The 23,498-nt window shown below is 37.1% G+C and overlaps 1 long non-coding RNA gene across 1 annotated transcript; it reads left to right on the plus strand.

Annotated features, from left to right (window-relative positions):
* Nucleotides 1-5,434: 5,434 nt before the first annotated feature.
* Nucleotides 5,435-23,209, plus strand: LOC144276346 (uncharacterized). Its single transcript, XR_013348228.1, has 3 exons — nt 5,435-5,562; nt 13,122-13,179; nt 23,051-23,209. It is a non-coding gene; the product is annotated as an uncharacterized LOC144276346 (long non-coding RNA).
* Nucleotides 23,210-23,498: the final 289 nt, after the last annotated feature.

The following is a 23,498-nucleotide window of genomic DNA, read 5'->3' on the forward strand; positions in this document are numbered from 1 at the left end:
AAAACAAAACAAAACTTTTCACTATGACCAAAATTCCCCGTGATGGTAAATAAGGCTTGACGAAGCACTGGCAGGGATGATTTAGTTGGAGATTGGTCCTGCTTTGAGCAGGGGGTTGGACTAGATGACCTCCTGAGGTCCCTTCCAACCCTGATATTCTATGATTCTATGAAATGTACTTGTGATTTTTTTGCAGGATCTATAAGTTTGCTCAGATAGTTTGTGAAATGTCTGTATTGAAACTACCTCTGAACAATGTGTAGTAATAAAATAAAGTAGAATACTAAAGTAAAATAAAACAGTATTTCTAATTAACAGTATGATTGGAGAGAGAGAGAGAGAGAAATGTCACATGTACTGAAAAAATAGTTAGGATTTTGGGAGTTCTTATTCCCATCAACAATGATTTTCACAGATGAGGAACATAAAATCCATGCACCTGAGCATTAAGGGGCAAATCCTACCAGCCTACAGTAGTCCAAGGGAATCAGGTGGTTCTTCTCCATTGGGTGTACTCTGGAAGCCAGCGCAGAGAACCTGCACCATCAGCATGCGACAGAGTTGTGCTCCACAGGGGCTCCCAGATTCCCCTCAGGCAGGGTTTTTCTCTTTTGATGGGACCAATGAATCTGCAATTTTATTGATTCATTGGCCATTTTCCCCCAACTGCCTGAGGAAGCACCATTCCTGCCCCTCAACCTCCACTGTATTCTTCAACATATCACCTTGTTATTTGGACTTTGATAAGTGGACAGGATTTGCCCCTAAAAGACCAGGTTGTCTCATTGACAATCTATCTGACTTAATGTAGAAGTTATAAGTAGCAAAATAGTTGCACTTCTTGGCATTTTAGATGCCTAGTCATAAATATGTACAAATTAATCTTCTGTGCTGCCTATTTTTTTATGCAGCTGGTGGATATTATGTAAATGTGTTCACCAGAGTCCTTCGGGGAGCTGCAAGCATGCATTTGCCTGAGTTACCTCAACAATGGGCAGGAGAAGAAAAATTTCTAACAAGCAAACTTGATTTCACAAGTCTACAGAGATGACCACGGTGGACTGATCCATCTGTGGTATGTAATAACTGCCTCTTTGCATTTGCTCCCCACGAATTATCTATATCAAGAGAGAGAAGGATATTTACAGATATTTTTCATTTTTTAAATAATGAAAAAACAAACTTCTGTGAGGTCTAAGGGTAATAGCTGAGCTGATAAACCCAAGCTGTATAGGTATGGTTCAGCTTCTATGCCAGCTGTTGTCTGGCATTTAAAATTTGATTGAGCAATCAGTATATAATTTTATAAGGAATGTCACACGATGACTGGCCCCTGTGCCTAAAAATAGGTCCAGCTCCCCTGTGCCAGAGCAGGTGTGCCCCCAGTTGAACCAATTAAGGGACCATTGCAGAAGACCTTCTCTCCCTGCAGCTTCTCTCCACAGTTCCTCTTCTAGCCTTTTCTTCACTGAGCTCCCTCTAAACCCTTTAGAGTCCCTTAATTGGTTCAACTGGGGGAGTTTTTAACAGCAGTATAGATGGGGCTGATAGCACAGCCTATTGTTAAGGTTGCCAGACACTTCCCATTGTAAGACCCTGATTTCTCAGTGTCAGCACCTACTTGATAGAGACTGACAGTTTAGCAGCTAAAATCTCAGAAGATTCCATCCTCACTGAGCATGCTCCAGCCCTTCATATCTCCTATTTCTGACCAGATTGTGCATACTCCATCTCCTCACATATGACTGGACTATGCATGTGCCATCCCTGGCCTACAGGGGCAAAGAGGGACTTTCTCTTCATTCCAGCCCCGGTCTCAGGTTGGGCACCCAGAAAATGAGGAACACACAATTGGTGGCCAATTGTTGATAAGTTTGATTTAAGTGACCTGCCTACTATCACCTAGGAATTCTGTGGTAGAGGAATGGATAGAATCCATTTATCCAGGACAGTACTCAAGTGCGTTAACCATGTGACTATACTATCTCTTCCTGTAATCCCCTGACTCATTTTCTCACACCTGTCAACTTCTGCAACAAATGAGGCAAGGGTCCTACACACAACAGTCTCCTTCACTACTCAAACCTGATTCATTGTCAGAGCAGGCGCATCCTGTGCACTGAATGGGGAGGAAGTCCTGTGGGAAAAAATAGTATGTGAGCATGTAATTAAAGGCTGTCTCATAATTAATATACACAAGGCGATCAAATTAAGTTTATACAGGCAGTTCCTAACTTTTGAGTTTTTGGCTTGCAATCTTAATGTTCTTTTCATGTAATTTTTTGTATGTAATATATATTTACAATATAAGAAAATAATTAAATGCAGTAAATCAATATGCCTGATATCATTTAATTTCTGTAACCCAAAAGTTAACCCATTAGAAAATTGAGAGTGAAATTATTACTGCTCCTGTGTGGTTCACTTGTAGGGGAAGGGAGAAGGTGCACAAAAACCCTTTCTCCCTTCCAAGAGTAACCAAATGCTACATACCCATAATGCAGCTGTTTGTGCTGCATGAGCAAAAGCTTTGGGGTCCAGCTAGTACTACTGACATCATTACAAACTCCGGATCAACAAGGTCTTGCCCCTTGCGTGCCAGCTCGTGCATCAGAAAGGGAGTAAGCACATGCTGTACCTTTTAAAGAAGTGTATGTAGCAAGTGTATTGCTAAATATGTTTCCTCCATTGTGCCTGGAGGCATTACGGCTTACATAAACGTAATGCCTTTGCATTATGGCTTACATAAGCGTAATGCCATTCTCCGCAACCACTGTTGTTCACACCACTCCAATGCTCCATTGGGTTTCAGAGACATAATTTAGCCCATTTTACATTCTCGTTACTTTGGCATCATACGTCATTTGTGGACACTGTATCCACAACAAAAGGTTTGCATTCTAAGTGGAGAAAAATGTTATAATTTGGCTCCCCATTTCCTCAAATATATGAGGATTTTCTCTACTACAGTTTGGAATTCTCCCTTCTTACATGTAGCAGTCTAGTTTCTAGTATATCTACTCTAGTAATAAGGAGATATCTTCATATTTCTAAAGTCTCCTAACATGACTGGCACAATTAACAGTAGCAACTACAATTTACACTAGATTCCCGAGATCCAGTTTTTAATAGAATCTGCCCCCTCCCTCCCAACCCCCCAAAAAACTCCTGGAGCTAAATATTGATTTTTCACAAATTTGTTTCAAAATTACAGGCCCGGTCCTTGGCAATCTGTCTAAGCAGTTATTGTGCACCCATCTCTCTAATGTCTAGTTGCCAAGTGAGCAAAGGGCTGGTTGGAAAGGCTTTCTTTGCTTGAATCTGTACTGCAACACAACAGGAATAAGGAAACTAATTCTTATGTCTGTAAAAAGAATGCTTCCGATGAAGTGAGCTGTAGCTCACAAAAGCTTATGCTCAGATAAATTTGTTAGTCTCTAAGGTGCCACACGTACTCCTTTCCTTATGTCTGTGTTTCAGGAACAAGGCATCAGCACATAGCCATACCAAGGCCAGCTGCTGTTAGGTACCCAGCAGGTGTAATGGATATAGTTTGTGGCTCCCACATTTAATGGGATTTGAGTTCCATGGATCCACTATGTGCATGTACCCACTGGCCTCACCCATGTTTGCAAGAGAGACGTACATTTCCTCCCTTTAGAGATCTGCTGTGGTAATTGCTTCCACCGTACACAGCAGTTGTGATGTGCTTCTGTGCAAGTTCTCTACAATCTAGACCAGCCAGTACAGCTGAAACTCACTGTTTTCATTGTCCCAGGGCATTGTGTTAAAGGAATAATTATACAGTTTAAATATTAAACAGCAAAGTTTTTCTTTTATTGTTAAACCAATTTTAAACTAGAATAAAACTGAGTTACAGTCTCTGGCATCGCGTTCTGAGACTGCTGGCACTGTCAGGAGAAGGCTCAAAAATGCAGATATGAATCAGAAATGTTACTTTCAAATACAGTTTAGTTAAATGATAAATTCACCTTCCCTTATGGACTCCCAGACATTGCAAAGAGCAAAATGGATACCGCTTTCTTTTAAACAATTCAAAAGCCTGTTTTTGTTTAATATACGATTTGGAGTATAATGGAATTGAAAGTTGTGTGCCTTTTTCTCATAAATTATTGTTGTTTAATCGTGCTATATTTGCTTTCATTGTCCTTTTGATTTATTTAAGTTCATTAAACTTCTAATGAAATTGACTGAATTTTACCAGTAAATTATTACTTTATGAATAAAATAAATCAGTAGTGGATGCATTGGTTTGTACGGAATTGCTTATTTTAAAGGGCATTTGAACTTTTACTTTACTGGGGGGGGAAAATAAAACTGGCCTTCAGGAATGAATTTTATGGCTATAGTAATAACCTTTCACATCATGACTAGCAGCATATTTCAGAATTAGAACAATACTGTGTTTCACTACAAAAAGTTAGATAAACCAAAATATGAAAAACCGCTCTCCAACTTCTTTATATATTCTAAACCTCCCTATAGGATCAAACTCCCCTCATTCAGTGTTACACTGTTAACAATTAAGGAGAACTCTTTTCTAAAATACACTGCACAGATCTTAATGTTTATGATACCCATGAAACTTAAAAACATCTGTTCTGCAGAGAAATACCTATTAACATACACTTAACTGCTGAGAATTGTCTCTCAAGTTAAGGGGCAAAATCTCAATCAGTTGCCTCACAGGAGTTAGCTAAGCAGTGGTGATTTCATGAAGTGGTGAGGAGGCATTTTTTAGCTCTTTAGATTGACAAGAATTAGTAATTTCTCACTGTCCAATTGCAAGTTTAAAGTGACAAATAACCTGGATGATTTCATCCAGTAATTCAAAGCACAGTGTTGAGAAATAGTCACATATGTGGCATGTAAGTTTTGGAGGGTGCTTTTTTGTTGTTGTTGTTCAGTAAATTTGTTTTATTAACAATGTAGAAAGAAAGTTTTCAGTAGATACTTAATAACATTTCTCATATACATTCTGTACTGATGTTTATGCATCTTCACAGAAGAATATTCATGTACTGTCAGCTCCCCATGGTTTTTCCATTTGTGCGTTTGGTTGGTAAAAATTATATTATTCTTTTTCTTTTTGAATTCAGTTTTCCTCCTGTGAAATCCATCACTAAATTGTACTGTCAAAGAGCTAATTAAATCTGGTCATGTTAACTTTACTCAGTAGTTAGAAGCAGACACCCAGCCCTCTAAAGAAGAGTTCAATGAAGTGTAATATTTTTGGGTGGAACATCTTGAGACACTTCTTTTCATATTGCTTTATTCTACCTTTAGTTTTCTTTGATTCAGTTTTTTTTGTTTTTGTTAAGTTAGGCCTCTCTCTTAAAATTTCTGTATTTTGTTCTAGGTGTTACACCCTTATCTTGATGATAATAGTGTGCTTTTAATTCAAATATTTTGCCTGAATGCTATTTATGTTCCGGATCCAAGTGGACAGAGACCAGGAGAAGTAATATCCCACCCTGGTCAGATCCTGGAGCTTAATACACAATCACAGTTAGGCTGGACTGCTGTTCCAGTCTTTGACAGGTAAAGTGAAAAATATATACTGCTATTTATCGTTATGAAATATATGCCAATAGTCTAAAGTTTAACATGTTTTTGTTGGACCTGCAAACCTCTTCAAAAATTGATGGTGACAAGAATTGCAGATGGGTTGTTTTTTCATGCTTGAGAACTTCACACAGGTGTTTTGTGAGGGAAAATGACAGGGAAGAAAGATGATCTTGTGGTTGAGGCACTAGAACAGGACTCTGGAGATTTGGGTTCAATGCCCAGCTCTGCCACAGTCTGCCTGTGGGGCCTTGAGCAAGTCATATACTCTTTATGCCTGAGTTCTCTATCTACAAAATGAGAATAATATTATCTCACCAGGTGTTCTGAGTTGCCATACCAGCATTGACCTTTGTAAACCCAAGCCCACTTAGCTTTCTTGATTTATGTTGTTGTTGAAGAAGGAAGAAATTTCACAACCTCTGGAGGAATTAAAGTTCCCACAGAGAAATCATTGATCTGGTCTTTTGTGTTTCTGCAATGGCATTGTAGAATTCCTGCTCTCCATTAGCCTGTCTTGAAGCTTAGGTTTTAACTTAAACTCTTCAGATTTTCAGTGAGATGGGTTATACTGTTTATCAGCACTTCTATCCACTGATAGGGAAAAAAAATCCTAAATATCAAAATTAATGGATTTTTTAAAATAATAAAATTGCAGAATGTTGGGCTTCTGTGACAAGAAAACATTAATAACTAGATGTAGATTTTAAAACTGAGATTACATTGATTAATTTCAAAGTCACATTCTCTAGTGAATCTACCCCTTTCTAAATTAAGATGGTAATATACGAGCTAGCTGCAGGAGACCCTAACCTTGAGATCCATTTGAATAGTATTTCAGAGTGAGAGTTGTGTAGAGCATAGCATGTCCATATCCTCTTTGGAACACTTAAACCAATACTGAATAATGAGATTCTAAAGTATGAAAGTGTATTCTGTAACTTTGCAGTGAATGACATTTGTATAGACCCAAAGGCTTCCTTTGTAGAAGGCTCTCTTAAAATAGTTCCTCATCATTGAATTTTTTTTATGGTTTGATATGCATAACCAACCATTCTGTATATTCAGACTACCTTTGTTACAGAAGTGAAAATATCTTTGGTAAGTTGCAGAGGAGCTTATAAATTTCAGGAAAGCATGAACCCCTACTCTATTTTTGGTAGGAAAACTACTGGGTATCTGTACAGATGATCAAAACATCCACTTTTGAGCAATAAGCAAGTTATTGAGAGAGCAAAAGAGGTACTTTATTGATCTGGCTGCTACTGTTTGGAGCTCAAAATGCCACTGCTTTATATCCAATGTCTATTCCTAAAGGTCATCTGGTGAAAGAATTACTTCCCAGATGAAACACAAAAATTGGAGAGATTTCAGAGTAGCAGCCGTGTTAGTCTGTATTCACAAAAAGAAAAGGAGTACTTGTGGCACCTTAGAGACTGACAAATTTATTTGAGCATAAGCTTTCGTGAGCTACAGCTCACTTCATCGGATGCATCTGATGAAGTGAGCTGTAGCTCACGAAAGCTTATGCTCAAATAAATTTGTTAGTCTCTAAGGTGCCACAAGTACTCCTTTTCTTTTTGCAAAAAATTTGAGAGAGTATAGTACAAAACACAATTGCAACCATAGTGTTTGCCTGAGGCAAACAAGGTTATGGGATCCCCTAAACTACTCCTTTTGAAAACTTACCCATTTCTTGTAATGGCTCAAGTTAGTTCTCTTGAACTGATGCCATAAGGTTTTGCATTTTTCATATAAAAATTATTTACTTCTGTGTACATCCTGAACAAAATCTGTGTGTGTATGTGAATTGTGGGGTTTGTGCAAATGAAAGACTGTAGTCAAGCAAAGTTTTAGTTCTGATCCTAATCCTCTGCATATTAAAACTAAACACTTTAGGCGATTTTATGATATGTACAAATGTTAAGGTGATTAGTCTTTACAACTAAGATAGGGACATCATCACTGGAGGCAGGATGTGTATGAATACAAGTACATGGTCTTCTCCCCCCTGTTCCCTTCCTACTGCTCCCCCCATTTTCAGAATTAAAAACAAGATACGTACAGTCTTTATTGTCGTATCTCTGTCTTTTTACAGTGTCTTCTACCCTGTTTCCAATTCTCACTTTATTTCTTGCTTTTTTTTTTGTTCGTGTAGTTTTTTGGGGGGTTCTGTATTTTTTGTCTTTTTATTTCTTTTTCTCACCTTGATCTGTGCTTCTAGCTCTTCACTTTCCTGTTTCAACCTATCTCTGCATGCACACACTGAATGTTCCCCTCCTTCAAACTCAAGTCTCCATTTCCATTCCTCTTCTACTCCAGTCTTTATATACCTTCTTTCCCTTTGCCTCATATTATTCCTCTATCTCTTTCACATTTTTAGCTTTCCCTACTCAACAGTTCTTTTCTTTTTCCCTACGTGGCTCCCTTCCTCCCCCGACATATTGCATTTCGGCTTGAAGAATGAGAAACTGAATGAGGATATGAAGCTATTGATAATGCATAATACTTCAGTACCTAGCTTTATTCCTTTTATGTTTGTTCAGTATTTATTCCCATTTTTCTTGAAGAGAAATCTGCATCTAAAATATGCTGTTGGATTCTTCAAGGTCATAGATTGGATTCTTGTAACAGGCCTGTGGCAAGAAGAAGGTAGAGAGGAAAGAAATTTCTGTTTAGCAGGTTAAAACAACAACCACCTCCAAACCAATTTTTTTTTTTTAAACTCTGCATTGGAGTTGGTTCATCATCCTTCCAGCTGGAAGCAAGATGTTTTAATGGGTAGTCACAAGCTGTTACATTTTGAGGGGCTGAAAAGAAAGGCAAGGAGGAAGGCTGAAGTTATTCTATGATTGTGTTTCTCTTTGTGGGATGAAGTTAAAATAAACCAATAACATAAAAGATTAATTATATAAAACTTTAATATAAAGCTGTCTGCTGTAGTTGTGATTTTATTTCTTTCTTTTGGTTGTCAAATATTTGTGCTTTTTTTTTTTAAGTTTTGGGTTTTTTTAGATCTTTCCAAACATTATGAAACACGTACAAAGAGTAGTAAATTATTTGCATAAAATTGACTGCAAAGAGCAATTAGTCCTTCATTAATATGCAAATCTGGTCCAGTGGAAATACATCTATATATGAGGCTTAAATATGCAAGTCAGTCTTGCTGTGCTAGAAACCCAGATGCTTTTATTTACTTTGAAATTGAGGGATTTGGTTAATGATGTTGTTGACAGGAAAACCTGAATAAATTTGATGATCACGTCTTTCATATTAGCTGAGAACCACAGAAGAAAATTACCAAGTAAAATACCAATTTTATTTGGTAATTTCCTATTACCAATCTAGTAACAAAATGTCAAATACAAAGTAATAGAGTTAGATTTCTCAATGTAGTTAGCTTGAGACTTAAAATGTTCCCCAAAGATAAAAGAAATTTTTCTTAAACTTTGGTTTTCCAGAGGGTAAAGACATCTGCATAAACTGTATGAATAGCATGCTGGCTGGCGATTTAATATTAGAAAGTTAAATCAGTTGGTTGTTTCATTTGGAGAGAATGTATAAGCCTAGGAATTAAAAAGCAGGAGCTTTGGAAATGGCTGTCATCATTCAGCAATGGACAACTAATGTAGTTAACATCAGTGTAAATGGAATAGGATCTGAGGCTAAAATAGGGAAAGAACAAGTTAAGAATTACTTTAGACAAGTTAGATGTCTTCAGGTCATCAGGGCCTAATAAAATACATCCTAGAATAGTTAAAGAAATGGCTGAAGAGATCTTTGAGCCATTAGCAATTATCTTTGAGAATTTGTGGAAGATGGGAAAGATCCCAGAGGACTGGAAAAGTGCAAATATAGTACCTATCTATAAAAAGGGGAATAAGGACCATCCAGGGACTTATAGAACAGTCAGTGTCAACTCAATACCCAGAAAGATAATGGAGCAAATAATCAAGCAATCAATTTGTAAGCACCTAGAAGATAATAAGGTGATAAATAAGAGTTAACATGGATTCGTCAAGAAAAAATCATGTCAGACCAACCTAACAGACTTGTTGGAGAGGGTGAAAAGTCTTGTGGATAGGGGAGAAACAGTAGATGTGATATATCTTGAATTTAAGTAACGTTTTTTATACTGTCTCACGTGACCTTCTCATAAACAAATTAGGAAAATATAGCCTAGAGGAATCTTAAATAAGATGAGTGCACAACTGGTTGGAAAACCATACTCAGAGAGTGGTCATCAATGCCTCACAGTACAGCTGGAAGGGCATATCAAGTGAGGTCCTGTGGAGATCTGTTCTGGGTCCAGTTCTATTCAATATCTTCATAAATTATTTGAATAATGGCATGGAGAGTACACTTATAAAGTCTGCAGATGATACTGATCTCAAAGAGGTTGCATGCACTTTCAAGGGGTGGATTAGAATTCAAAATGATCTTGACAAACTGGAGAAATGATCTGAAATAAATAGGATGAAATTCAGTGAGGACAAATGCAAAGTACTACCCTTAGGAAGGAATAATCAATAGCACAAATACAAAATTGGCAATGACTGCCTAAGAAGGAATACTGCAGAAAAGGATCTGAGGGTTGTAGTGGATAACAAACTGTATATGAGTCGTCAATGTAATATTGATAAAGCAGACATCATTCTGGGATATATTAGCAGGACTGTTATAAGCGAGACATGAGAAGTAATTCTTTCACTCCACTTAGCACTGATAAGGCCTCAAATGGAGTGTTGAGTCCAGTTCTGGGTACCACGTCTTGGGAAAGATGTGAACAAATTGGAGAAAGGCAAGAGGAAAGCAACAAAAATGATTAAAGGTCTAGAAAACATGACCTGTGAGGAAAGATTGAAAACATTGTGTTTGTTTACTCTGGAGAAGAGAAGACTTAGGGGTGACATGATAACAGTCTTCAAGTATGTAAAAGGTTGTTCTAAAGAGGAGGATAATAAATAGTTCTCATTAGCCAGTGAGGACAGGACAAGAAGCTATGGGCTTAAATTGCAGCAAGGGTGATTTAGGTTAGATATTAGGAAAAACTTTCTCACTATAAGGGTACTTAAGCCTTGCAATGGGCTTCCAAAAGAGGTTGTGGAATCCCCATCATTGGAGGTTTTTAAGAACAGGTTGGACAAACACCTGTCAGGGATGGTCTAGATAACACTTAGTCCTGCCTCAGTGCTGGGGATTGGACTTGATGACATCTCGAGGTCCCTTACACTCCTACATTTATATGATTCTATGATTGTTTTCCATTCAGTAGCAAAGCCAGGTTTTGAGCAGGAGTGGAGCTGGGGAAGGGGTGATGGGTCAGTTATACCTATTGGCTTGAAAAGGCGCAATATGTACACCTAAAGGTGACCAGGGGGCCAGTCACCCCCTGCCCTCCTATTAGCTTTGCCACTGCTTCTATTAATTATGTAGAAAGCTTTTACAAGACTAAGTGCTAAGGTCTTTGCTCTTAGCTTACAAAGCCTGATTAGGAACCCTCTAAACCCACAGCCATAAGTGGATCACCTACATTAATTTACAAACATCATATTTTATATATTTCAAATTTATAAAACTGTTTCTTTTACTGCCATACTGTAACACAGACTGGTGTGGAGATGCAGGGCTTTGTCTTTCCCAGAGATCTATCATGTAACACTGCGCGCCCCACCCCCCCAGCATGTGTTTTCCACAACCCTTTTGAAGCACCATGTATCCTCCCATTGTTGTTAGTTAATGTCACAGCATCCATCATCTTTCTGGGTGAAGAGTATATGGGATTCCCTTTTGCAGTCTATCACTGCTCCTTAATTACCTGGACGGGATACTGCTGATTGATACAAAGTACTCCTCCTTTTTTCCCCTCTCACCCCCTTTCTTTGCAGATCTCTCAGGACCAAATTTAGCCTTGACATAAATGGTCTCTTGGTCACTAACTTCAGTTGTGCTCACTTACGCCAGAGCTGAATTTGTTTCCCATTCTCACATGTTTGGGAAAGTGATACTTTTAAAATAACAGAGAAATGCAGCTTAAATGGAGTCGACTGTATTGCAGTTTGTAAAGCTGTGTAATTGTAAATACCCGAGGACAAGTTAACAGATTATGCTGCTCACGGAACTGCAGTTTGATTCCTGTGAATTCTTGGCACAGCTGTTTGGTATATAAATCCTAACAGTGGTGAATTCGAAATCCTTAATGTGCTGTACTAGGCAAAAAGTCTTTAGAGTAGTTAAGGAAAGAAAAATGTATTAGGGTATATATTGAAGTTGGCTCTTTAGCTCATCACAATGATATTAAATATTGCAGGTGGGTCCAGAAGCAGGGAAACCTAGAGAGAGAATTGAACATTCAGGGTTGAGACTAGTTGTCTATAATTGAAGAATCTACCCACTTGAAAATGGTGGAATTAAAATAAAAAATAATTTTGAGTCAACCAGAAACGTTTCAGTTGATTAAAAATGAATTTTTTTTGGTTTGACAAAACATTTTGAAACAATTAGTTTCAGTTTGCATCAAACAGTATTTTGGGGGGGAGGGGAGATTGTTCAGTTCTACCCCGAACTGAAAAATCTATTTTGTGCTCCGCTCCAGTTACAAGCACATCTTATTTTATTTATTTTGTTACTCCTTAAGTAACACAGATGAGTCATATGTTGCATACAAGAATTCTATAAAATCTTCAGAGGGAAGTCCCTGAAATCCAGAACTGAATAATCCTCAGAATAGAAGCCACTTGAAATTTTGACTAGGTTACTCAAAAACATATCCTTCCTGACTCTCTTAATTGCAATATTCAAAGGCAAGAATCAAGAATTGTATGGAATAGCAATATTACTTATTTTCTTAATATTATATGTCACAGTCCGTGTTCAAAGCCCTTTACAAACTTTTTCTAATTAGCCCACATAGCACCCATGTGAAATATTGTCTCCATTTAACAGATGAGGGAAAAAAAGATGTAGGATAACTTACCCAAGGCCAGAGACAGTTGCAGTCTTGGAGCCAGGATTAGAACTACAGACTTACTGATCCCAGTACTTAAACTTCTTAATAACATCATCTGAAATTGAATGCTCCCAGCCAAGAGCAGAGAAATGTACAGTTTCTCACTCCCAACTGTGTGGTAGTTTTCACTAACTTTGAAAACTAATTTTAGATCTCACCACTCAATCGCAATAATCATGGGTGCCTCAATTTCTCATTTCATCTAGTTGACAGAAGGGAAACCCCACTTGCCAGTATGTCTCAAAAATATTAAATCAATAGACATCTCGGCATAATAGTAATAACTTGAAGGTACCTCCTGCTAACTTTATAACCTTTAATATCCTAGATTAATAAACACTTCAGCCTTCTGCCTTCGAGTTTATTATAGATAGATTGTCTCAGAAACACAAAAACTCTTCAGTTATCATCTAATTACACTTCAGTTCTTCATATGCAGTAATAGGGACTCTATTAATATTAAAATTGTGAGGGAGAAACAGATATGGCCTGTTTTGTCCATTCTTTGTCCTTGCTTCCTTTGCAGTGACTATGTGAGGAGTGGTGTGCACAGTGCTCCGTTGTTTCAGGGTTCTCCAAGTGCAGTAAGTATTCTGGATGAAGATGAGATTTTTTTTCCTTCTGACAAACTGGAAAGAGAGGGGAAACGTAGTGAATTTTAATACTCTTGAAAGAGAAAGACTGATATACTAATGATGGACAGGGAACTGTTCATGTAAATCTTTATTCACATAATTTGCCTAGCTCTTATGAGTTAACTTTGAGAAAAATACAAGAGTAAGGATTGTTTAGATGCTCTCTTTAAAGTTCTTACTACTCAAACTTCCTTTCATGCAAAGTAGGATTCCAATGTAATGGCAACTATCTGAGCTAACTGAAAATGATGGTGGTTCAGTTAACTAAAGTTTCCCTAATACATTCCCCTTAATGGTTCCTGGAGATACCACAGAGAAAAGTACCAATTTATTTACAGAAGTTCACCTAAATGCACATACTCTGTGTTTATTTTCTAGACACTGCCTTTATCCATCAAAGTGACACACCCCTGTATAGTGATTGCATGTGCACGTGACCCCTGTGGGCACTGGGTCCTGCCATAGCTGGCAGAATTGATTTTATTTTGCCCTTCCGTATGATGTAATCCAGCAACTGGCATTTGCAGGGCCAAATGTCAATGGAATGCCTTGCTCTCTTGTCTTTTATATGACCTCTTGGGTGTATCTACAGCAAGCTATTATTGTGGCTATGGAACTTCCTATATATCTGGTGTTGGGCTAACCTCCATTTCCATCATGGGAAGACTGAGGACTTGCTAGGAACAACTCCCTCTGAATTAAACAGTCATGACAGTATTTTTTATTCTGCCATAATGGTGGATGATCAGCCTCCTTTGAGACAACAAATATTAGTGAACTGGCCAGCAGGAGGCACTAAAAAGCAGCAGTTACTATTTGTCTACTGCTTATTCTAGACCTCAATCTTGTCACCTCCCTGGTGGTGGTTTGCAGAACAAGACATGGCGATGATCCTTGTTCTGGGTTTCCAGTATTTTCTAAAGATATCATTAGTTTGATTCTTTAAGTAATCCCATTGATTTAACTGAAGGACCATTCACACGAGCAAGGATTATTTCTGTGAGTAAATATTGCATGCCTGAGTTCCAAACTTTTATAAAAAGGTTAGATAAATTGTGGTACAACACATTTTTATTGTATGAAACAAATTAATCTTCAAAATTTTGAAAGATGTTATCAGTCCAGTATCAAGAAATTTGCCTTTTGAGATTGAACCCTCTCTCACTGCCTCTGGTATGATGGGGTCTGGTATAATTTGTCCAGATGGAACTATACATTCATTCCATTGGATTAAATAGCAAACATCTGCAAAGCATCATTATATTTATGAGATACTGCTCTAGTACACTTTTTTATTGCCCTGGATTTATATCTGTGGTGTTAAATAAAATCTGCTGATTTCAAAATTTGATGCAGTGTTTTCTTTCTCGCTACTATTGATGCAAACGTGTAAATCGCTATACCCACAGAATTGCAGAAGAAGTTAGTTTAGGTTCCTGTATATGCTATAGCATCAAATTGTTGTGGCATTAGGGTCCTTTTTGTAAGCTATAAAATTAAGAAACCTGGTAGGTACTGGGTATTTTGGTGTTGCGTAAACAAATAAATATAGTCCGAAAACAATTCAAAGAGATTACTAAAGAGAAAATATGCTCATTATCCAAGAATGCTAATAGATAAAATAGGCAGAGGATGACATTATGCTTTGCAAAATCTTACATCTAACTTCAAGTATAGAAGCTTGAAGTGTGAAGATAAATGATGGACAGTTTATGGGAGTGAAAAATAGGCAGTTCATGTTTAATCTTTTTTTCTTGGAGGAATCTGACTTCTGTGTATTTTGCAGGAATTTCTCCAGTCTATAATCTCTCAGCCAATGAAGGATGTTATGGCTGAAGGTATACATTAAAAAACATTAAAACTTTTGCCAACTTTTGGCAGTGTTACTCTTGAGTTTTGGGATGGTCATTACTTTGAAGAGGAGCATTATGAGCTACCTGTAAGTTAAAGTTTATATGATGGAAATTAATTCAATCACTCATACATTATACTGGTTCTCCTACCTCTCTAAGTACTCCTTCAACATCTTTTTTGGAAGCTTCTCTTAATTTCCTTCCTTCTGTTCTCCGTAGACCTCCTTACGGTCCACTTCAGTCACTTCCTTTTTTCCCTTCACAGTTCATCACTTGGGTACCACATCCTCTCTCTTTTGTCTTTGTTCATTATCTCTCCACTTGATGACACCAAATCCACCTTTCTATCCTCATCCACTCCCTCTCTATTCAGTCTTATATGTCCATACTTTTTTGGCATCTCATTCTAGTTATCCTGCCACACACTAAAGTTAATTATGGCAAAAACCGAAATCCCCTTTTCCCCAGCAGAATAATGGTTGAGTCACTAGCCTCCCTTTCACCCAGGATCACTGCTTCAGTGTTACCTTTGATTCTTTACATCTGAGCTATTGCCAGCTTTTTTGGTTCTTCATCTGCAACATTTTCTAAATTTCATCCTTGCCCTCCTTTCCTACTGCTGAAACCGTAGTCCACACTTTGACCAATTTTCACCTTGACTACTGTTACCTCCTCTCAGGTCTCGTCTCATTCCTCTGTAATCTATCCAAAATGGTATTGCCAAAATCATCTTTCTCTCACCATGTCCATCCCCTCTTTGAATTGCCTAATTGCCTTTCTTTAATCTTTTACATGAAACATAAAGGAAATGTCTTTCTTCCTACTCTTCCTCTCACTCTACATGATTTCTTTCATTCTGTCCCCTACATGTGTAACTCACTCCTTAACCTTGTACACCAACCAACAAGCCTACCTCCCATTCTGATTTAAAACCCTCCTTAAAACTCACTTTTCCCCTGGAGTTTATCAGTGCTAATTCACCAGAGAAAAACTATGTTAACCAACATTTAAGACTGTCTTCCTTTATGTTCTGCGCAGGAGGTTAGCACTCTGTAGCAAACAATAGACAATAGTAAGACATAAATACACTAAGTATTACTGTATTTGCTTATACAGTAATATATAGTAATAATAGTAATACATAGCAAAGACAAGATTGTCAAGCAGATTTAACAATAAGATGCATCAGAGAATGTATATTACGTACCTCAGCTATTTGTTTGTTGTTAACTGTTTTTTAATTTTCTCACCTTTTTGTTGTGAACCATTTTCAGTCATTGAACATGGGGATTGGAAGAAGCAATATTACACATCTGCTGTGGTGTATGGTCTTAGCTATGTAAGAAAGTTGCACCAGTTTAATTTAAAATGCTTTTTAACTGGTGCAAGCCTATGCACTGAAACTTCTTTTGGTTTAAGTGTATCCTGTTTTGTTTGTTCTTAAATCAACCTAACCTAAACCAAAATAAGCCCTGGTTTAAACCAAAATAAGAATATTCAAACAGATTTTTATAGTGGTTTTACTAAATCAGCGTAATAATCACATCTTTACTTAAACTAGTGCCACTTTCTTATATAGAGAAGTTTTTCCATCTCCACCAAAAACCTCTCCAAGCTGTGTGCTTGCCCAGGGTATACGTGTGTCATGCAAGTACAATGCCTAAATTGCAGGTACTTAGTATGTGAAAGTCAAGCTGGGATTGAGGCATTCTATTTCAGAAATGCAAATTTACATTTTAGACATAAACACAGTGATGCTTGCTTAATCCTTCTGATAAAGTTATGGTAAAACAGACACTTTTTTGATGTTACATTTATAAAATTAAAGCGATACAATCAATTTGAAAATTACTTTATCTGAAAATTATGTATTTTCTATATTACAAGTAATCTCTAGTCTAACAGAATATTGAAACTGTTTAGTTTGATTATTTTGTGCATTAACAGCTTTACTGACTGTGTAGAAGAAACAATGAGTTTCTTCCCCACTGAAATAATTCTTGTAAAAACATTAATAGAAGTGCAAAAAAGGAATTTAATATTTTCAAGTTCATACTAGTTAAAGCATTGTTTGTAAGATGCTGATTTTTCTTTAAAATTGACACCTTGCCCCCCCTCGGCAAACAAACAAAAAACATTGTCAGTGTCCCTTTGTCCCAAATAATTTTTCAGGGGGGAAAAGATAATTAGTTCTGAAAGTATTAATCTAGTTCATGTTTTAATAGCTTTGATCTCATGCTTTATATCAAATATTTAAAATTGTACCTCTTTAAAATTAAGGTTCTAAACAACCTTCTAACTGTTGCCAACACAAAGAAATTTGTGGACACTCAAGCAAACAAGAGAGGCCAAGAGCTTTCACAGCTAGTTCTGCACTGTATGGATAAAAAAATAAGAAAATTGGGACGACATAGCTCTGAATATTATCAACAAGAGTATTTTTACAAAGGAGCAATGGGAAACGCTTTTTACAGTCTTGTGGTAAGCGTGAACATTCTAAAAAAGTATAATATATTTAACATTATATTAAGTTTTTGCTATAAAATAACATGTAACCTCTAGTTATTTATTTCTATTTATAAAATTTATAAAATCTCCCCAACCACTCTAAGCACCTCTGGTGCATACTTAAATAAATCAGTTTGTTTCCCTTAAACTTTTGAAAAAAATCATGTCTACAGGGAATATTTTCATAGTTTTTAAACCGTGTCAGACAAAATTGTTGTGGCTCTTTGTCAAATAAGCCACAGACAAGTATGAAAGGTGATTGATGTATTTGGACTTTTCAGAACCCTGTCAAGTCAAACAAAAACTTCCCACAACCTGTGTTTTAAACTTAATAATTAAGAAGGCTTTCCTCAGGCTGGTTCCAAATAAAATCTAACTAAAAAGAGATGGCTTTTTACCAAAATGTGTAGATAAAACAAGCCTTTTTCTGTGTTGTTATATTTTCATTACAGGGAATGCCTGACTGTTAATATTAGCTAGCCCCAACTTCCCAAAGCATAGCTCTCTTTTAGTGTGCTGGGGGAATTATTTAACTCACCACAGCTGGTCCAGCTCTGCTGTAGTAACAAGAATTTGTTTGTGATACGCATAGTTTGCTGTTGTTTAAAACACTTTGAGTTCTCTCTCAATAAGTGTTACAAATTTACTGAATGTTGAATATAATTTAAAAATATCTTCCTGATTTATTTATCCTCTTAGTAGGTTGGGTCACAGCTATGGCTACTGGTGCTGTTTCTGATCCCTGGTTTGCACTACAAACTTATATCGATATAACTTGGATCACTTGATGATGACCTGTTCTGTTCATTCCCTCTGGGGCACCTGGCATTGGCCACTGTTGGAAGACAGGATACTGGGCTAGATAGACCTTTGGTCTTACCTAGTATGGCCGTTCTTATGTTCTCATGCCTGCACTTGGAGCAAGCATCAGTGCTCTTTCCTTCTTTGAAAGAGGAAGTATTAACCCATCCTGGTCAGTCCATGTCATAGGTACCTAGTACTACCTTATTCTGTAACATTCAGAAAAAATCCTCCTTCCTAAATTCTAGCACTCTGGAAACTAGGCACAAATTGGGTGTCTCCAAGCAGACCTCCAACGTTTTCACTAGTCATGAGACCAGGTGAAATCCCTATGCCCACAAAGACACTTTGAGGGAATGCGGTTCCCATCTGATTTTAAACTCATATTTGTGTACTAAGACTATTCTTCCAAAATGTACACCCTAAATGGGTCTGTATGCTTTCAACCTGGCACACGGTCTATTTGTACTGGATTTGTTTCCATCTCTCACAGTCTGTGTTTGGCTTTGCTAGTACTGATAGCTTTACCAGTTGGTAATGTTAAATGCATTGTGACCAGCTACCAGGTCCTCATGGTGGCTAAATAAAATTTCCTCTTTTGAAACAATGCTCACTATTATCACACACATACAAAAAGCAGGGGGTATTTAGGAAGTTCCAAAAGGCATAGAGATGTCTAAGCATTAGTTAAAGGTGATCTTTTGATTCTTGTAATGTGGCAGGAAGATCTGCAGTATCATGAATCAGTGCAAGCTAACAGAGTTACAGATTTTGACTTTCAGATCTAGGACTTACATAACTGAGTAGAATGAGAAAAAGATGTTATGAAGGTAAAGGAAAGCTACTCATTTAAAGTGTCTCAAATAGATCATCCAGTCTTTTGTCCCTCAGCATTTTTGGAGGTGTCCTTGGGTCAGTAAGGTTGCTTATAAATACATGTTTTGCATATAAACCGACCTTTAAATTCAATCATTTGGCACTTAGGTTTCAGAGAGTCATAAACACTCTACTGTTGCAGCGAGGCAGAAAAGACCCAGTTCAAGTTTTTGTTTGGCTTCAGCTTGATTACTTTTTAGTCTCTAAAGCAGTTCCCTTGCAGTGTTAATTGACTGCAATTTCTGTTTTTCGTGACTTGTAGAAAATAACATCAGGTATATAAATGCTTCATAGAATCATAGAAATGTAATATTGGAAGGGCCCTCAAGAAGTTATCGAGTCCAGCCCCCTGCACTGAGCCAGGACCAAGTAAACCTAGACCATCCCTGACACGTGTTTGTCCAGTCTGGTCTTAAAATTCTCCTACGATGGGGATTCCACAACCTCCTTCGGAAGCCTATTCCAAGGCTTAAGTACCCTTATAGTAAGAAAGCTTTTCCTTATAGCTATCTTAAACCTCCCTTGCTGCAGTTTAAGCCCATTACTTTTTCTACTATTTTCAGTGAACATGGAGAACAATTGACCACATTTCTCTTTATAACAGCCCTTAACATATTTGAAGACAGTTATCAGGTCTCCCCTCAGTCTTCTTTTCTCCACAGTAAACATACCCAGTTTTTTAAACCTTTCCTTAAAGAGAAGGTTTTCTAAACCTTTTATCATGTGTGTTGCTCCATTCTGGAGTCTCTCCAATTTGTCCACATCTTTCCTAAAGTGTGGCTCTCAGAATTGGACACAGTACTCCAGCTGAGGTCTCACCAGCGCAGAATAGAGTGGGACAGTTACCTCCCTTGTCAGACATATGACACTCCTGTTAATACACCACAGAATGATATTAGCATTTTTCACCGTTGCATCAAATTCTTGACTTGTATTCAATTTGTGATCCATTATAACCCGTGATCCTTTTCAGCAGTACTTCCACGTAGCCAGTTATTCCCCATTGTATATTGGTGCGTTTGAATTTTTTTTTTACTTCCTAAATGAAGTACTTTTCACTTATCTTTACTGAATTTCACCTTGCTGATTTCAGAGCAATTTTCCAATTTGTCAAGGTCATTTTGAATTCTACTTCAATCCTCCAAAGTGCTTGCAACCCCTCCCATCTTGGTGTCATCTGCAGATTTGATAAGCATCATTTCCACTCCTTATCCAAGTCTTTAATGAAGACATTGAGTAGTGTGAGACCCGGAAATGACCCCAGTAAATACATCCTATCAGTTTGACAGGGAACTGTTGATAACTACTCTTTGACTACGGTCTTTCAACTAATTGTGTATTCCCTTAGAGTAAATTCATCTAGACTGCATTTCCCTAATTTGCTTACGAGTCAAAAGCCTTACTACAATCCAGATATTTCATGTCTACTTTTCTCCCAGTCCACTAGGCCAATAACCCTGTCAAAGAAGGAAATGAGGTTGGTTTGGCATGATTCGTTCTTGACAAATCCATGATGGCTATTCCTTATAATCCTGTTATCTTTGTTGTGCTTACAAATGGATTGTTTAAATTTGTTCAGCTGTGGGGCTGTATTTGTACAGCACTTAACACAATGGAGCTATTATCCTGATTGGGGTCTCTAAGCACGACAATAACAAAAAATAAATAATGATGCCTATTCTTTTGTTAGTAGATATATCAGAAATAGTCTGCATATAAATATTTTAAAAATATTAGCCCATAACAACGTGGATATCCATGAAATCTCACAAAGCTGATGAAATATACTTTTGACTGATTCAGTGCCTGCAAATACAAACTTTCTACATTAAGAATATCCATAAGAATGGCCATATTGGGTCTGACCAATGGTCCATCTAACCCAGTATCCTGTCTTCTGACAGTGGCTGGTGCCAGATGCTTGGGAGGGAGTGAACAGCACAAGGAATTTATCAAGTGATCCATCCCCTGTTGTCCAGTGCCAGCTTCTAGCCTTCAGAGATTTAGGGACACCTAGTGCATGGGGTTATGTCCCTGTCCCTCCTGGCTAATAGCTATTGATGGACCTATCCTCCATGAACTTATCTAATTCTTTTTTGAACCCAGTTATACTTTTGGCCTTTACAACATCCCCTGGCAACCAGTTCCACAGGTTGACTGTGCATTGTGTGAAGAAGTACTTCCGTATGTTTGTTTTAAACCTGCTGCGTATTAATTTCATTGGATGGCCCCAGTTTGTGTGTTATATGAAGGCATAAATAACACTTCATTATTCACTTTCTCCATACCATTCATGATTTTATATATTATATAAATAATCCATTTATGATTCTATCATATCCCCCTTTAGTCATCTATTTTCTAAAATGGATACTCCCAGTCTCTCTTTAATCTCTCCTCATATTGAAGCTGTTCCATACCCCTTACCATTTTTGTTGCCCTTCTCTGACTTTTTCAAATTCTAATGTATCTTTTTTTGAGATTGGGCAACCAGGACTGCCCGCAGTATTCAAGGTGTGGACGTACCATTGATTTATATAGTGGTGTTATGATATTTTTTGTCTTATCTGTCTCTTTCCTAATGGTACCTAGGATTCTCTTAGCTTTTTTGACTGCTGCTGCACATTGAGCAGATGTTTTCAGAGCACTATCCACAATGACTGCAAGATCTCTTTCTTGAGTGATAACAGCTAATTTAAACCTCATCGTTTTGTATGTATAATTGGGATTATGTTTTCCAGTGTGCATTACTTTGCATTTATCTGCATTGAATTTCATCAGCCATTTTGTTGCCTAGTCACCCAGTTTTGTGAGATCTGCTTTGGACTTAACTATCCTATCCTAAGCAATTTTGTATCGTCTGCAAATTTTGCCACCTCACTGTTTACCCCTTTTCCCAGATAATTTATGAGTATGTTGAACAGCACTGGTTGCAGTACAGGTCTTGTGAGGACCCCGCTATTTCTCTCTCTCCACATACATATTTTGTTCTTTGTAAAAGCATATGCTGATACAATTAATCAGGTTCAAACTCTGATTGAACCAAATGTTATAAGGAAAAGATTGCTTTACTTTTCTCAGTAGAGTTTCTTCTGTATGTGATGCCTAAGCAGGAAGATTAATTCTAATAAATCTTTGATATTTTACAATTAGGAGCATATTATTTTGCAATTTTCTGAAGCGTCTGTCAGTAGCCACTTTTTGAGATGAAATATCAGACTATATGGTCTATAGGTCTATTCTGGCATAGAAATTCTTAATTTCATGTTCGTATTGTGCCATGTTTTCTCCCATCTTCAAATCAAATATGAAAAAGATTTGGTAAGAATGCCTAGAAAGCTCCTTATAATTTTGTAAATGTAGAACAATATTCAGTTACCAACAGTCTATAGTTAGGCTACCATGGAGTAAGTGAGTTACTCAGGTTTATTTGCATTAATTTAAGTCTTCAAGAATCTAGTGTGTTCACATGCCCTTATTTTCTTTGTCAACTTAATTGCCATAAGGGGTCAGTCTTAAACAAAGTGGGCATGAGGGCATGGAACTGAAGTGATTAAAGTAGATGAACACTCTCTTTGCTGTAGCAAATCAACCTCCATTTCTGTATATCCCTAAGTAATATTAGGAAGGAGTGGTGTCCTCAAGTAATGTTTCTTTCATCCAATATTTTTATATAGAATACTTTTAAGGGAAAAAAATTAAAAGGAAATGTCTCAAACCTCTTATCTACAACATATTCAAGTCTGTCCATCTAGGTCAACCAATGTTTTATTTCATTACAGGAAACAGTCCTCTTGAATGCAGGTTATGGTCATCTATGAACTATCTTCTTGAGCTTTCCCCTCAAAGGTGAAGAATATTGGGTATCAAAATGATCAAATTCTTAAACTGGATCAAACATATTTTCAAGCTCTACCTAAAACTAAGTATACATGATGTGTATTTTGCCTCCATTTTATAACTTACTGATTTTTTTAAAAAACATAAATAATAGAATTAAGAATCTTTTGTACAAAAAGCATTTCTTCCTGCATGTATAGGGCATAAATTGTATGTATCTTTATATTAAAGTTGTTCCATTTACTGCTGATCCAAAATGTACTTTTGTTGTTTTCCTGATTATAAATGTGAAAAGTTCATTTTCAACAGCTATTATACTATCAGCAACAACAGTTGATTAAAAAGTCTCTTTGTACCTTATTGTTTTATCCATTAGGAAATCTGAGTAAA

This window comes from Eretmochelys imbricata, chromosome 17 (assembly GCF_965152235.1).
Source record: "Eretmochelys imbricata isolate rEreImb1 chromosome 17, rEreImb1.hap1, whole genome shotgun sequence".
Taxonomy (NCBI): Eukaryota; Metazoa; Chordata; order Testudines; family Cheloniidae; genus Eretmochelys; species Eretmochelys imbricata.